This window comes from Hypanus sabinus, chromosome X1, assembly GCF_030144855.1.
Source record: "Hypanus sabinus isolate sHypSab1 chromosome X1, sHypSab1.hap1, whole genome shotgun sequence".
Lineage (NCBI taxonomy): Eukaryota > Metazoa > Chordata > Chondrichthyes > Myliobatiformes > Dasyatidae > Hypanus > Hypanus sabinus.
Genome location: NC_082738.1, coordinates 66172318 through 66187330, shown reverse-complemented (window position 1 = coordinate 66187330; position 15013 = coordinate 66172318). Strand labels below are relative to the sequence as shown.

The 15013-nt window shown below is 44.5% G+C and overlaps 1 long non-coding RNA gene across 2 annotated transcripts; it reads left to right on the top strand.

Moving 5' to 3' along the window:
- The first annotated feature begins 320 nt into the window (after positions 1 to 320).
- LOC132384513 (uncharacterized) lies at positions 321 to 10029 on the top strand. Of its 2 annotated transcripts, XR_009508919.1 has the most exons (4): positions 321 to 426; positions 3183 to 3262; positions 3943 to 4131; positions 8683 to 10029. It is a non-coding gene; the product is annotated as an uncharacterized LOC132384513 (long non-coding RNA). The 2 variants fall into 2 exon arrangements; XR_009508918.1 differs by having other exon boundaries at positions 3183 to 4131.
- Positions 10030 to 15013: the final 4984 nt, after the last annotated feature.

Sequence of the window (15013 nt, the reverse complement as noted above, 5' to 3'; positions counted from 1 at the left end):
GGTTTAAAGTCCCCGGCTCGTTAACAAGAAAATGGCAACATTTCAAGTCTGCACTGACAGTTTCCGGCTCGCCCACTTGTTTACCCACAATCCTCTTCAAAAAAAAATTATATCTGGGAAAAAATATAGTTTCAAAAGATCTTCTGTTGCATTTTTCAAGCGTCCCCAGATCATTCGCTATAGTCTCTCGCCCACGCTTACACGCACAGTGTCCTCATGTATTCATTATCAGCGCCGAGAGATCATAATGAAATCTGACGTTGGCTGGATCGCGTTTGGGGCATTTGCGAGCTACACTCTCCCTCGTTCCTGACACCGTAGGTGTTCTGAAATAAAATGGTCCAGCCTATTTTTTATCAACACTTCTGGAGGCCACCTCCCTCACTCCCTAGGGACATTGAGTCTGCCAGATCAGGGGCCTGGAAGGTATGGAGGGTTTTAATCTTGACTGGGTATGTATTGAATCAACAAAAACTCAGTTCACAGAGCAAAATATCCCACAGTTCCGTCGACCCCTGGATTCAACTGTAGCCTCTCAATGCTGGGAACTATGCGCCCCCACCACCTCTTTTTCCATGCCAGGTTGAAGTAATTTAGTAATTTAAAAAAAATGATAATCTGGTATTGAGAGCAAGTTTGAGGACAGGTTTGAAACTTAACCTCTGTCCCATAAACTCCCTGAAATTCATCACTGAGATACTTAAGTCCACAGCACTATGTTCAGGGACAGTTAGTAGCCTACAACCATCAAGCTCCTGAACCAGCTTAGCCAACTTCACTCACCTCAGTACTGAACTAACACCACAACTTACAGACTCACTTTCAAGGACTCTACTTGTTCTCAATAGTATTTATTACTTATTTTTTATACTGGCACAGTTTACTTTCTTTTGCACAGTGGTTGTTTGTTTAGTTATTGAGATACGGCACGGATCAGGCTGTTACGACACTTCAAACCACAATGCCCAGCAACCCCTGATTCTAACCCAAGCCTAATCATGGGACAATTTACAACGACCAATTAACCTACTAACCGGTACATCTTTGGGAGGAAACCCACGTGGTTACGCGGAGAACATACAAACTCCTTATAGGACAGCAGCAGGAATTGAATCTGGGTCACTGGTACTGTAAAGCATTGTGCTAACCACTACGCTACTGTGCTGCAATTGTGTCACACTTTGTGCAACACACACAAAAACGCAGCAGGCCAGGCAGCGTCTATAGGGAGAAGCACTGTTGACGTTTCGGGCCAAGACCCTTCGTCAGGACTAACTGAAAGGAAAGATAGTAAGAGATTTTAAAGTATGAGGGGGAGGGGGAAATGCTAAATGATAGGAGAAGACCGGAGGGGGTGGGATGAAGCTGAGAGCTGGAAAGTTGATTGGCAAAAGGGATGCAGAGCTGGAGAAGGGAAAGGATCATGGGACGGGAGGTCTAGGGAGAAAGAAAGGGGGAGGGGAGCACCAGAGGGAGATGGAGAACAGGCAGAGTGATGGGCAGAGAAAGAAAAAAAGGGAAGGGGGAATAAATAAATCAGGGATGGGATAAGAAGGGGAGAAGGGGCATTAACAGAAGATAGAGAAATCAATGTTTATGCCATCAGGTTGGAGGCTACCCAGATGGAATATAAGGTGTTGTTGTTCCAACTAAGGAGGCTCCTCTACTGTCAAGATGAAGCCACACTCAGGTTGGAGGAGCAACACCTGATATTCCATCTGGGTAGCCTCCAACCTGATGGCATGAACTTAGATTTCTCTAACTTCCGTTAATGCCCCTTCTCCCCTTCTTACCCCGTCCCTTATTTATTTATTTTTCCCCCTCCTTTTTTTTCTCTCTCTGCCCCTCTCACAATCACTCTTTGTCTGTTCTCCATCTCCTTCTGGTGCTCCCCTTCCCCTTTCTTTCTCCTTAGGCCTCCTGTCTCATGATCCTTTCCCTTCTCCAGCTCTGTATCCCTTTTGCCAATCACCTTTCCAGCTCTCAGCTTCACCCCAACCCCTCCAATCTTCTCCTATCATTTTGGATTTCCCCCTCCCCCTCATACTTTCAAATCTCTTACTATCTTTTCTTTCAGTTAGTCCTAATGAAGGGTCTCGACCCGAAACGTCGACAGCGCTTCTCCCTATAGATGCTGCCTGGCCTGCTGTGTTCTACCAGCATTTTGTGTGTGTTGCTTGAATTTCCAGCATCTGCAAACTTCCTCATGTTCACTCTTTGTGTGTAATTTTTCATTGATTCTGTTGTATTTCTTTGTTCTACTGTGAATGCCTGCCAGAAAATGAATCTCAGGGTAGTATATGGTGATTTATATGTACTTCTAAAATTACTTTACTTTGAACTTTGAAATTCACCATTGAGATACTATAAAAGCTCAGAGGTGCATCAGAATGGGGCTCTAACAATGTAACTTCCTGATAAACATTGTGGCCTCCCCATGGCTCACCTGTGAAGGGATTTCTACGGAGAGTTTGAACAAACTTGGGCTGATTTTTCTGGAGTATCAAAAGCTTGAAAGTTAGTTTATTATTAAAGTACATATATGTTACTATATACTGCATTGGAATTCATTTCCTTGCAGACATTTACAAAAACTAAGAAAAACAATAAGAAATACCTCATACACGCAAAGACTGACAAACAAGCTGTAAAAGAAGTCAGAATGTGCAAATAACATACTGAGAAAATGAGTAATAGAACAATCCTTGGAAGTAGGTTGTATAATCATTTTGGATTTGTGGCATATAGGAGGGAGACTGAAAATCTGGTCAAGTGGTGCCATAACAACATCAGGTACTCGGATAGGAGAAGGCATGGAGGGTTACAGACACAATGCAGGCAAATGGGAGCAGTATAGATTGATATTGTGACCAGCTTGGATGAGATGAGCTGACCAATTCACTCTATGAATCTACAAAGCAAGCTTGGGGAGGAATTAATGTTTGTCTATACTTTTGGATCTGCTCTACTTCAGTCAGAGTCTCCACCTTCATGTCTCTATAACTCATGTTCTCAGTATTTTTGTATTTGCTCATTTGTCTTCTTCTGCACATGGGTTGTTTGTCAGTCTTATGTATAGTTTTTCATAAATTTTATAGTTTTTTTTATTTTCCTGCAAGAAAATAGATCTTAAGTTAATATACATAATATATTTTGATAATTAATTTTATTTTGTCTTTGAGGAAGGACATAGTATGTTGCAATACATTGGCTGTGACAGTCTGAGGAACCGGAGTAATGCTGAATGGTCTCAAACCAAAAGGTATCGGATCCATTTCCCTCCACAGATGCTGCCTGACCCTTTGAGTTCCTCCAGAATCTTGTCTGTTGCCACTGAATCACTACAGTTATGCAAGAGGGCAGGGCTGGGACTACAGGCAGAGATTCAGCATCCTTAGTACTTTGGAATTGCAGGGTGATAGAAGGATGGAATATGTACTTAGTAGATCAGGCAGCATCTGTGGAGAAAGAAACTCTAATAAAGACTGGGAAAGTGAGAAAACCAATGTGTGTTTGAAGCTGCAGAGGAAAGGAGGTATGGAGAGAACAAGTCACGCATCAACCCCAATCCCATACCCTGACCACTTTGTTCCTTTCCCCTCTTCAACCTACTCCATCTGCCCACGTCCCACTTGCTCCCCTATCCCTATCTATCTTGTCTGCCCACCACCCCTCCGTTATCACCCTCCTATCTTATTAGATTCATCTGCAGTCTCCATCAGTCATCTCCCAGCCCCCGTTGCCCTCCAGCAGCTGACCCCCTCTGTCAATCAACCCTCTCCCCTACAGCTTGCCAGTTCCACTCCTATGAATGCCTACAACAAAATGAATCTCAGGGTTGTATATAATATCAGTTTGATAATAAATTTAGTTTGAACTTTGAACTCTATTCTTCCAGTAAAGATTTGCTTAGATTAGCTAAACTTTATTTTTTGTCACAAGATTTGAATAGCTCAGACTCAGCAGAAAGCAGCTGATTGGGCAATCAAAAATTGAAAAGCTCAAACAAATAAGAAGAAGGGTAGCTCAAGCCGAGTGGCCAGTCGAGGAGTGGAGCATTGAGGGTTTGGCTTGAGAGGCTTCGGCGAGAAGAGGCAGAGGACGAGCTTACTCCAACTGCGGTAAGGCCGGGTAAGTTTCTTTAATTAATTTAATTAACTTAGTTGTTGGCAATGGAGGCAGTAGATAGGGCAATCCAGTGCTCCGATTGTAGGATGTGGGAAGTCAGGGTCAGCACAATTGTCCCTGATGACTACACCTGCAAAAGGTGCATCCAGCTGCAGCTCCTGACAAACCGAGTCAGGGAACTGGAGCTGGATGGACTTCAGATCATTCAGGAGGCAGAGGCAGTAGTAGATTGGAGTTTCAGGGAGACAGTCACCCCTAAAAGTCAGGAGGCAGGTAGCTGGGTGACTGTCAGGAGAGGGAAGGGGAATAGACAAGAAGAGCAGAGCACCCCTGTGGCCGTTCCCATCAACAATAAGTATACCGTTTTGGATACTGTTGGTGGGGACGACCTACCAGGGACAAGTTGTAGTGGTTGCGTCTCTGGCACCAAGACTGGACCCTCAGCTCAGGAGGGAAAAGAGGAGAGCAGTAGTGATAGGGAATTCAATAGTTAGGGGGACAGATAAGAGGTTCTGTGAGAGAGATCGAGAATCCCACATGGTCTGTTGCCTCCCTGGTGCTAGGGTCCGCGATATCTCAGATTGAGTTCTCGGTATTCTCAGGAGAGAGGGTGAACAGCCAGATGTTGTGGTCCATGTGGGGACATAGATAGGAGTAGGGATGCGGTCCTGAAGAACATATATAGGGAGTTAGGAAAGAAATTAAAAAGCAGGACCCCAAGCGTGGTAATCTCTGGATTGCTGCCTGTGCCACGAGATAGAGAGGGTAGGAACAGGAAGTTATGGCAGATGAATGTGTGGCTGAAGAGTTGGTGCAGGGGGCAGGGGTTCAGATTTCTAGATCATTGGGATCTCTTCTGGGGAAGGTCTGACCTGTAAAAAAAGGATGGGCTGCACTTGAACTGGAAAGGGATCAATATCCTGGCAGGCAGGTTTGCTAGAGCTGTTGGAGAGGGTTTAAACTAGTTTGATGGGGGATGGGAATCAGAACATAAATGTAGCCAGTTAGAGGGGTTGAAATGTGTCTATTCCAACGCTAGGAGTATTAGGAATAAAGGGGATGAACTTAGAGCATGGATCAGTACATGGAACTATGATGTTGTGGCCATTACTGAAACTTGACTGGAGGAAGGGTTTAGTTGTTTTAAAAGGAATAGGATGGGAGGTAGAAAAGGGGGGGGGGAGTGGCATTGCTGGTCAGGGATAGTATCACGGCTATAGAAAGGGAGGACGCTGCACAAGGAGTGTCCACTGAGTCAGTCTGGGTGGAAGTCAGAAATAGGAAGGGATCAATCACTGTGCTGGAAGCAGTCTATAGTCCCCCAAATAGCCCTCGGGGGACCGAGGAGCAGATAAACAGGCAGATTTTAGAGTGGTGCAGGAAATACAGGGTAGTAGTTATGAGTGATTTCAACTTCCCTCATATTGACTGCCACCTCCTGACTGCAAGGGGGATGGATGGGGCTGAATTTGTCAGGTGTATTCAAGAAGGATTCCTGACACAGTATGTGGACCGGCCGACGAGAAGAGAGGCTATACTGGATTTAGTTCTAGGTAATGAACCTGGTCAGGTGACAGACCTCTTGGTGGGGGAGCATTTTGGTGAGAGTGACCACAACTCCCTTAGCTTCAGCATAGCTATGGAAAGGGATAAAATCAGACGAAATGGTAAAGTACTTAACTGGGGAAGGGCTAACTTTGAAGGGATGAGGTAGGAATTAGCGAGAGTAAATTGGAAACAGATATTCAAGGGTGAAAGCACAGAAGTAATGTGGAGTAAGTTTAGGGACCACTTGAGCTGGGTTCAGGATAGGTTTGTCCCACTGAGGCAAGGAAAAAATGGTAGGAAAAGGGAACCGTGGCTGACGAAACACATGGGGCAACTTGTCAAGATGAAAAAGGAAGCATATGTTAGATATAAGAAGCAGGAAGTAAGAGGGGCTTATGAGAAATATAGGGTAGCCAGGAAGGAGCTAAAGAAAGGACTTAGGAGAGCTCGAAAGGGGCATGAGAAGGCCTTGGCATGTAGGATTAAGGAGAACCCCAAGGCATTCTATGCGTATGTGAAGAACAGAAGGATGACAAGGATGAAGGTGGGGCCGCTAAAGGATAAAGAGGGCAACATGCGCCTGGAAGCAGAGGAGATTGGGGAGGTCGTAAATGAATTCTTCGCTTCAGTATTCACAAGTGAAAAGGACCTTCATTAGGGTGAGGTTGAAATAGAACAGGCCTGTGTGTTGGACAATGTGGAGATTAAGGAAGAAGAAGTGTTGGATCTTCTTAAAAACATCAAGACTGATAAGTGCCCAGGGCAGGACGTGATATACCCCAGGTTGCTGTGGGATGTGAGAGAAGAGATCGCTGGAGCAGTAGCTATGATCTTTGAATCCTCTTTGGCTGCAGGGGAGGTACCAGAGGATTGGAGAATGGCAAATGTAGTTCCCTTGTTTTAAAAAAGTAATAGGGAGAATCCTGGGAACTATAGACTGGTGAGTCTTACTTCGGTGGTCTGCAAACTATTGGAAGGGACTCTTAAGGATAGGATCTACGAGCATTTGGAGAAGTACAGTCTACTCAAGGATAGTCAACATGGCTTTGTGAAGGGAAGGTCACGCCTCATGAGCCTAATTGAGTTTTTTGATGAGGTAGCAAAAGAAGTTGATGAGGGTAGGGTGGTAGATGTGGTCTACATGGATTTTAGCAAGGCATTTCACAAGGTCCCCCACGAGAGACTCATCCAGAAAGTCATGAGGCATGGGATCAGTGGAACCTTGGCTGTTTGGATTAAAAAAAAAGGCTTACAGGAAGAAAGCAGAGGGTAGTATTGGAAGGAAAGTATTCTGCCTGGAGGTCAGTGACTAGTGGAGTGCCACAGGGATCTGTCCTGGGGCCTCTGCTATTTGTGATTTTTATAAATAACCTGGATGAAGAGGCGGAAGGATGGGTGAGTAAGTTTGCGGATGACACAAAGATTAGAGGAATTGTGGATGGAGCTGTAGGTTGTCGAAAGTTACAAGAGGATATAGACAGGACGCAGAGTTGGGCAGAAAAATGGCAGATGGAGTTCAATTCGGACAAGTGTGAGGTGATGCATTTTGGAAGGACAAACCAGAAGACTGAGTACAGGATTAATGGTCAGCTACTTAAGAGTGTGGATGAACAAAGGGACCTTGGGGTGCAAATCCATACATCCCTCAAGGTCACTGCACAGGTTGATAGGGTAGTTAAGAAGGCCTATGGGATGCCAGGCTTCATTAACAGGGGGATTGAGTTCAAGAGTAGAGAGGTCATGTTGCAACTCTACAAATCTCTGGTGAGACCGCACTTAGAGTATTGTGTTCAGTTCTGGTCACCTCATTAAAGGAAGGATGTGGAAGCCATGGAGAGGGTGCAGAGGAGATTTACCAGGATGTTGCCTGGATTGGAAAACAAGTCTTATGAGACAAGATTAGCAGAGCTGGGACTTTTCTCTTTGGAGCGTAGAAGAATGAGGGAGGACTTGATAGAGGTCTACAAGATTATGAGAGGCATAGATAGGGTGGATAGTCAGTACCTGTTTCCCAGGGCCCCAATAGCAAACACCAGAGGGCATATGTACAAAGTTAAGGGAGGGAAGTTTAGGAGAGACAATAGGGGTAAGTTCTTTACACAGAGAGTTGTGGGTGTCTGGAATGACTTGTCAGGGATGGTGGCGGAGGCTAAAACATTAGGGGTATTTAAGACCCTCTTGGACAGGCACATGGATGAAAGAAAAATGGAGGGTTATGGGCTAGTGTGGGTTTAGTACTTTTTTTAAGGAATATGTGGGTCGGCACAACAGTACAGGCTGAAGGGCCTGTACTGTGCTGTAGTATTCTAGTGTCTACTGTCTAGTGTCTAGTACTGTATATCAAAGCACATAAGTGAAATGCATTGTCTGCATCAACGATCAACACAGTCTGAGGATGTGCGAGGGGAAGCCCGCAAATGTCGCCATGCTTCTAGCGCCGACATAGCATGTCTCCAATTTACTAACCCTAACACATACATCTGTAGAATGTGGCGGGGGGGGGGGGGAAGCAACCAGAGCCCCTGAGGAGGATGCACAGACTCCTTCCAGATGTCAGCAGGAGTCAAACACAAGTCGCTGGTGCGGTAAAGAGTTACGCAAGTTTCTACAATACCTTGTTGACTGTTCATTCCCATCTACAGATGCAGCTTGACCCGGAAGTTCATTGTTTTTGCTCCAGAGTGCAGCGTCTGCACACTCTAGTGCCTCCATTCAAAGCAAGGTTGTCCAGTTGACACAAGTGACACAAGACGGGTTGCTTGAATGCTTGTTAATCACAACTGATTCATCTGAGAGTGATATGAAAACAGAGAGATGGGTTACATAAAGACAGAAGCTGAGATAATCTGAGGTGAAGGTCATGGCAGTTGTGCTGGGGTGTGGACAGGAAATTGAAACTGAGGCCAAAAATAGATCAGATGTAATTGAAAGGCAGAGCAGACTCTTGAGGAAGTCAGGTTGACATTTGCTTCTGTTTCACACGTTCTTATGCTGATTTATCCACAGCACCTTGTCTAGGAAGACCATCAGACATAGGAGCAGAATGAGGTCATTCAGCCCATTAAGTCTGCTCTGAGCCTGCTCTCAGAGAGCAAAAGGTAAACACTTAGCTTTATTTGTCACGTGCATCGAAACGTACAGTGAAATGGAATTGTTTTCATCAGTAACCAACACATTTCAAGGATTGTGCTGAGGGCAGTCCGCAAGAGTTGCCGTGTTTCAGGCACTGCATAGCATGCCCACAATTTACTAACCCTGACCCGTATTTCTTTGGAATGTGGGAGGAAACTGGAGCACCCGGAAGAAAATCGCATGGTCATGGGGAGAAGATACAAACTCCTTACAGACAGAGGTGGGAACTGAACCCCGACCACTAGAGCATTGCATGAACTGCTATGTTGCCGTGCCTCCTGTCATGAGACTTTGGAACTCTTTTCTTCAATGAGTGGTGGAAATAGACTCAACTAATATTCTTAGGCAGAGGTACGACAGAAATGCAGAAAGGACGTTACAATTAGTCATTTCACAATCATATGCCATGCCAAAGCTGGTTGAAGGGTCTGATGGGCATATTCCTGCTGCATTTAAAGGTTTCTTCTTCAAATCTTTCCTAACATCAAAGGTATGTGGTTCAATGTTTGTTGGTGATTCATCCCCAAAAACAAGGGATGGCAAAGAAGGCACAACAGCGATTCAATTTAGAAGTCTGTGCAGATTTGGCCTGTCATCTAAAACTTTGACAAACTTCTATAGATGTGCAGTGGGGAGTATCCGGCCTGGTCATATGATGGCCTGGTATGGAAACACCAATGCCCAAGAACGGAAAGCCTATAGAAAGTGGTGGATACAACCCAGCCCATCATAGGCAAAGTCCTCCCTACCACTGAGCACATCTACAAGGAGCAGTGCCACGATAAAGCAGCACCCATCAACAAGGACCCCCACCATCCAGGCCATGATCTCTTCTCACCGCTGCCATTGGGAATGAGAACAGGAAGTTTAGATCTCACACCACTAGGTTCAGGAATAATTATTAATTTACATGGATAACACCACTCACCTCAACAGATTCCACAACCGACAAACTCACTTTCAAGGACTGTACAACTCATGTTCTTAGTAATATGTGTGTGTTTTTATTTTTTTTTTGTCATTTGCACAGCTTGTCTTCTCTTGCAGATTGGTTTCTTGTTAGTCTTTGTGTGTAGTTTTTCATTGATTCTATTGCATTTCTTTATTCTACTGTGAATGCCTGCAATAAAATGGATCTCAAGGTAATATAAGGTGGCATATACGTACTTCGATAATTTACTTTGAATTTGAACAAAAATTCTCCACCTAGCACCTCTTCTCCTGAACCATCAGAAGATCAGAGCCACTCCTTTAGCAGGTTATAGCTGCATGCTGTAGTTCTTTCCACAAGCTAACCCACACCCCCAACCACCACTATGTTATCATTTCCTGTCTGTCACCTGATGTACAGGCTCTCCTGTGCCTAGTGTCATTTTATAGACAAATATTTATTGTGTTTTTTATTATTGTTGTGTTTCTTATCTGATTTTTTTTGTGCTGCTTCAGATGTGGAGTAACAATTATTTTGTTTTCCTTTACATTTCTGTACTGAAACTGACATTAAACAATCTTGAATCTTGAATTTATCTTCCAACTGCTTTCCAATCTCTTGGTCAGAGGAGCATGACTTTTAAATGAGGCTGTTTGGCTAAGACAGGATTCACAGGCAAGCCCCAGTCCTATTTCCACACATGTTCCATCAAAGATCATAGAACACAGAAAAGACTATTCAACCCAACTCATTCATGCTGAACAAGGTGCCCATCAAAGCTAGTCCCATTTGCCCACATTTGTCCCACATCCCTCCAAACCTCTCCTGTCCACACTGCTGGAGGAATAAATCAGAGGTTTTATTCCATGGCAAAGGAACGGAATTTCCCTTTCACTCTGAAGTGTCAAGATGGCACTGATGGTCTCCATTGAACTCATGGCTCAACTTAGTTGATTTTTTTAGGTTTGTAGGGATGATTTTGGAGACAAAGAGGGGAGTTAGGGGTCAGGTTAGGGTTTAGGACAGGGATATGGGGGAGTTAGAGACTGTAATCTAGGCCTCCACTCTGCGCTCTGTGTTCAAAGGGCAGCAATGATGCCGTTCTGCGGACGGATGTCAGACCTGCAAGCATTGTGGACCAAGACCAGTGAGGTGAGAGCTGGTACCCCGCCGTCTCCAGGTCAGCAAGTCCCAGTGGAATCAGTGGGATGGGAGGTTCATGTGGGCACGATGCACCAGCACCAGTGATCCTCTAGGTATACAAGTTCATGGCCTGGAGTTCCATGTTCCATCATTGGCAAGACCTGGAGTTGATACCAAAGATCAACGCCTGAAGGTAGATTGAAAATTTGGAATTCATCGCACAATGACCGAAGCCCTGGGTCTGTGAGTCCACCTGATATCTATGAGTCCAATGAGGGTGAGAGGCCAGAAATGGCCTGTCCTAACTTGGAGGAGCATCTGTGTGTGTGAATGAGTAAGTGGGTGGGTGGGAGGGAGGAAATGGGGTTGTTTTACTGTTGTTATTTACAACTTCAAAGTGCATTTATTATCAAAGTATGTATAAATTATACAACCTTGAGATTTGTCTGCTTACAGGAAGAAAGCCAAAATAAAACAATTATTAAAAATAAAGAAATAAAGACCTGCTGTCATTCTGCAGAACATTATGGGAATGCGATATTGGCGTTGGAATGACACGACCGGGTTTCCCCAGCACATCCTTAGGTTGTGTTGGTTGTTAATACAAACAATGCATGTATGTTTCCATGTACATGTGTAGTAGGCAGCCGTCGATCCCAGGGGATCATGGGTTTGTGCCTCTGGTGGACTGTGTCCTCTCCAGGGTGCAAGCCTGGGCGGGAAGATTTGAAGAACCGTCTGTTGCCCATGCAGTGAGTTCCCTCGCTCCACATCACTGATGTAGTCCAAGGGAAGGACTCCTTTGCTTGCATCTTTGTAAGCAGCTCTATTTCCATCTTTAATATCTCTATTTTTCCCTTTCAGGGTTCTTTTGAAGACCCTGACCTGGAGTCACACACTGACTTTGGTTCTTTGTGGGAATGGGACCCGCTCTCAGGGTTTCACAACTGGCGAATATTCAATATACTCGCCTAAGAGATTAGCTCGCCTTCGAAGGTCCGGGATCTCGTGGCTCTGGAGATGGGCAGATTGAAGATCGGTGTCCTGGTAGGAAATTGGTGTGTCGTGGGAGACGGAAGATCTCTGGCTGTATGCCCAGAGACCCAAAATCTTTGGGCACAGTGCTCAGAAAAAGCGATGTAATGGATGTTTAACATTGTAAATCAGCGAGTTGTTTGTTATGTCTCCCTTCTCGCTGTGAAACAGAGACACCTCTTTGTCAGTTATTAGGGAGAGAGAGAGCCTGTGGTACGTCAAATACTGGGTGAACAAGTAGTCTTTGGGGTACTGCAAGTCTGTTTCTTTGCTGTTGCTTTGCTGCACGCTTGAGTGCTCGGTGGGGGGTGCCAATATTTTTTTTGCAGGTGGGGCAAGGGGGATTGTTGCTTTGCGGCTGCTTGTGCATGGGGGGGCTTTGAGGTTCTAACATTTAACTGTCATTCATTCTTTGGGGGCTCTCCTCTGTTTTCGTGGATGGTTGTGGAGAAAAAGCATTTCAGGATGTATATTGTATACATTTCTCTGACATTAAATGCACCTTTGAAACATGTTGGGGAAACAAGATGTTATCAGTTAATCATAAAGACAAGAGAAAATCTGCAGATGCTGGAAATCCAGAGCAACACACACAAAATGCTGAAGGAACTCAGCAGGTCAGGAAGCATCAGTCTGCTGTAGGGTCTTGGCCTGAAACGTTGACTGTTCATTCCTCACCATCAATGCTGCCTGGCCTGCTGAGCTCCTCCACCACCTTGTGCATGTCATCAGTTAGTTATTTAAAGTCTATTTGACTGTATCAATGAGCATGAGAAACATTGCCCATACTGCGACTACATCAATCATCAAGCACTGCATGTTGCTTTCACACTACAATGCAACTCTGATACAAATGAGCTTGTAATTCCATTGTGCCCCGAAACTGCTACTCACATAAATTGCCTCCCACAGAGCTCCATTTACTGGCATATGTTGCACGGTGCTAAGAGACACATTGACCTGTGATGCTCATTGTCACCATACTGTTAATTAAATCATTGGCAAATCGGGTGGGGGGGCTAAATATATTTTCCTTATGTATAACTGCAATAAGGCAGTCCACAGAAACAGGCCTAAATGCAAGACACATCAGCAGGTTCTGGAACAAGAAGTTCACATTTTAAACAAAGCTTAAGGGGAGAGATAATTACCAGGAGTTAGAGAAATCAATGTTTATGCCAACAGGTTGGAGGCTACCCAGACAGAATATGAGGTGTTGTTCCTCCAACCTGAGAGTGGACTCATGCCCCCTCCTGCAGTCACCAACCTTGTTCCTCATCTGGTCTCACCTATCACTTGCCATCTTGTACTCCTTCCCACCCCCCCTCACTTTCTTACTCTGTCTTCTGTTCCTTTCCCTTCCAGAGCTGATGAAGGGCCTCAGCCAGAAACATTGACAGTTTATTTCTCTCCATAGATGCTGCCTGAACTGCTGAGTTTTTCCAGCATTCTGTCTATGTTGCCCACACAGTGGGTTTTAAGGAGGAGAGAGACAGACAGAGAGTCAAAGGCTTAAAAGATGATTGAGCTTAGGTTCACGGGAGTGGAAAACAGAGCAGCCACTGCCGAACAAGCTTCAGGATGATAAAGCAGTCTGACTTAAAGAAGCAGGGGTAAAAATCATGTTAATAGAGCCAGAGGAGATTATAGACATAGAGAGGCTGGAGACATGGTTGAGTCTGAGTGTCAGGGATTGCTTAATCGAGTGGCATTGTCACTTAGTGTGAAGTGTGAAGGACTGCTGAGACGATCATTGAGGCCTCTTTTCCACCCATCCGAGATATTTATCAGGGGCGCAGGGCTCTTAGAATTGTCAATGATCACTCCCATCCATCCCACAATTTCTTTGACCCTCTATCCTCAGGCAGGAGGTACCATAGCATTCAGACTGGAACTGCCGCCACCCAGGTCTCATCATTTATGAAGTGCCAGTGGCAATATACTGTTTACTTTTTAAATTGTGTCATAAATACTCCTTATTCTTTGTTACTTTATTTGTGGTAATATTACTTTATGCATTCTTTGTGAGTTACAATGTATGTACTGTGTTGTGCACCTTGGTCTCAAGTAACGTTGTTTCATTTGGTGGTATACATGTATACAGCTGAATGACAATAAACTGAACTTGAACTTGAGATGTGGTGTTTGAAAAAGTCAAGATATAGGTAGTAGTGATCTTCAGTTTTCTCATTGCATTAGAACAGTCAACTCTAAAAGAGACAAAGGCATGGCTGGGGGTTCTGAACATCAACAGGTCAGTGGATGAAATGGAAATGGACAATGTAAGGGCAGAGGAAATAGGCAATCTTAAGTGATGGGATAGATTCCAAGTCCAAAGCTTGTTGAGCATGAAATATGACAATAACTTTCCAAACTGTAAACACAAGAGATTTTGTAAATGCTAGAAATCCAGGGTAACACATACAAAATGCTGGAGGAACTCAGGCAAAGAGTGAGAATAAAGGAAGCCTTTTCTGGATGGCTGCTGGTGACTAGTGGTGTTCCACAAGTATCTGTGTTGGGACTGCTTCTTTTTATGTTGTGTGTCAATGATTTGGATGATGGAATTGATGGCTTTGTGGCCAAGTTTGCTGATGATACGAAGAAAGGTGGAGGGCAGATAGTGTTGAGGAAGCAGAGAGGCTGCAAAAGGGCTTGGACAGATTAGGAGAATGGGCAAAGAAGTGGCAGATGGAATGCAGTGTTGGGAAGTGTATGATCGAGCACTCTGATAGAAGAAATAAAATTGTAGACTATTTTCTAAATTAAGAGAAAACTCAAAAATCAGTGGTACAAAGAGACTTGGGAGTCCTCGTGCAGCATTTCCTGAAGGTTAACTTGTATGTTGAGTTGGTGGTGAAAAAGGAAAATGCGTTGTTAGCATTAATTTGGAGAGGACAAGAATATAAAAGCAAGGACATAAAGTTGAGGCTCTCTATAAGGAACTGCTGAGGCCTCACATGGAGTATTGTGAGCAGTTTTGGGCCCCTTATCTAATAAAGGATGTGCTGAGATTCACAGGAATTTCACAAAAGTGATACCAGGATTGAGAGGCTTATCATACAATGATTGTTTGATGACTCTGGGCCTGTACTC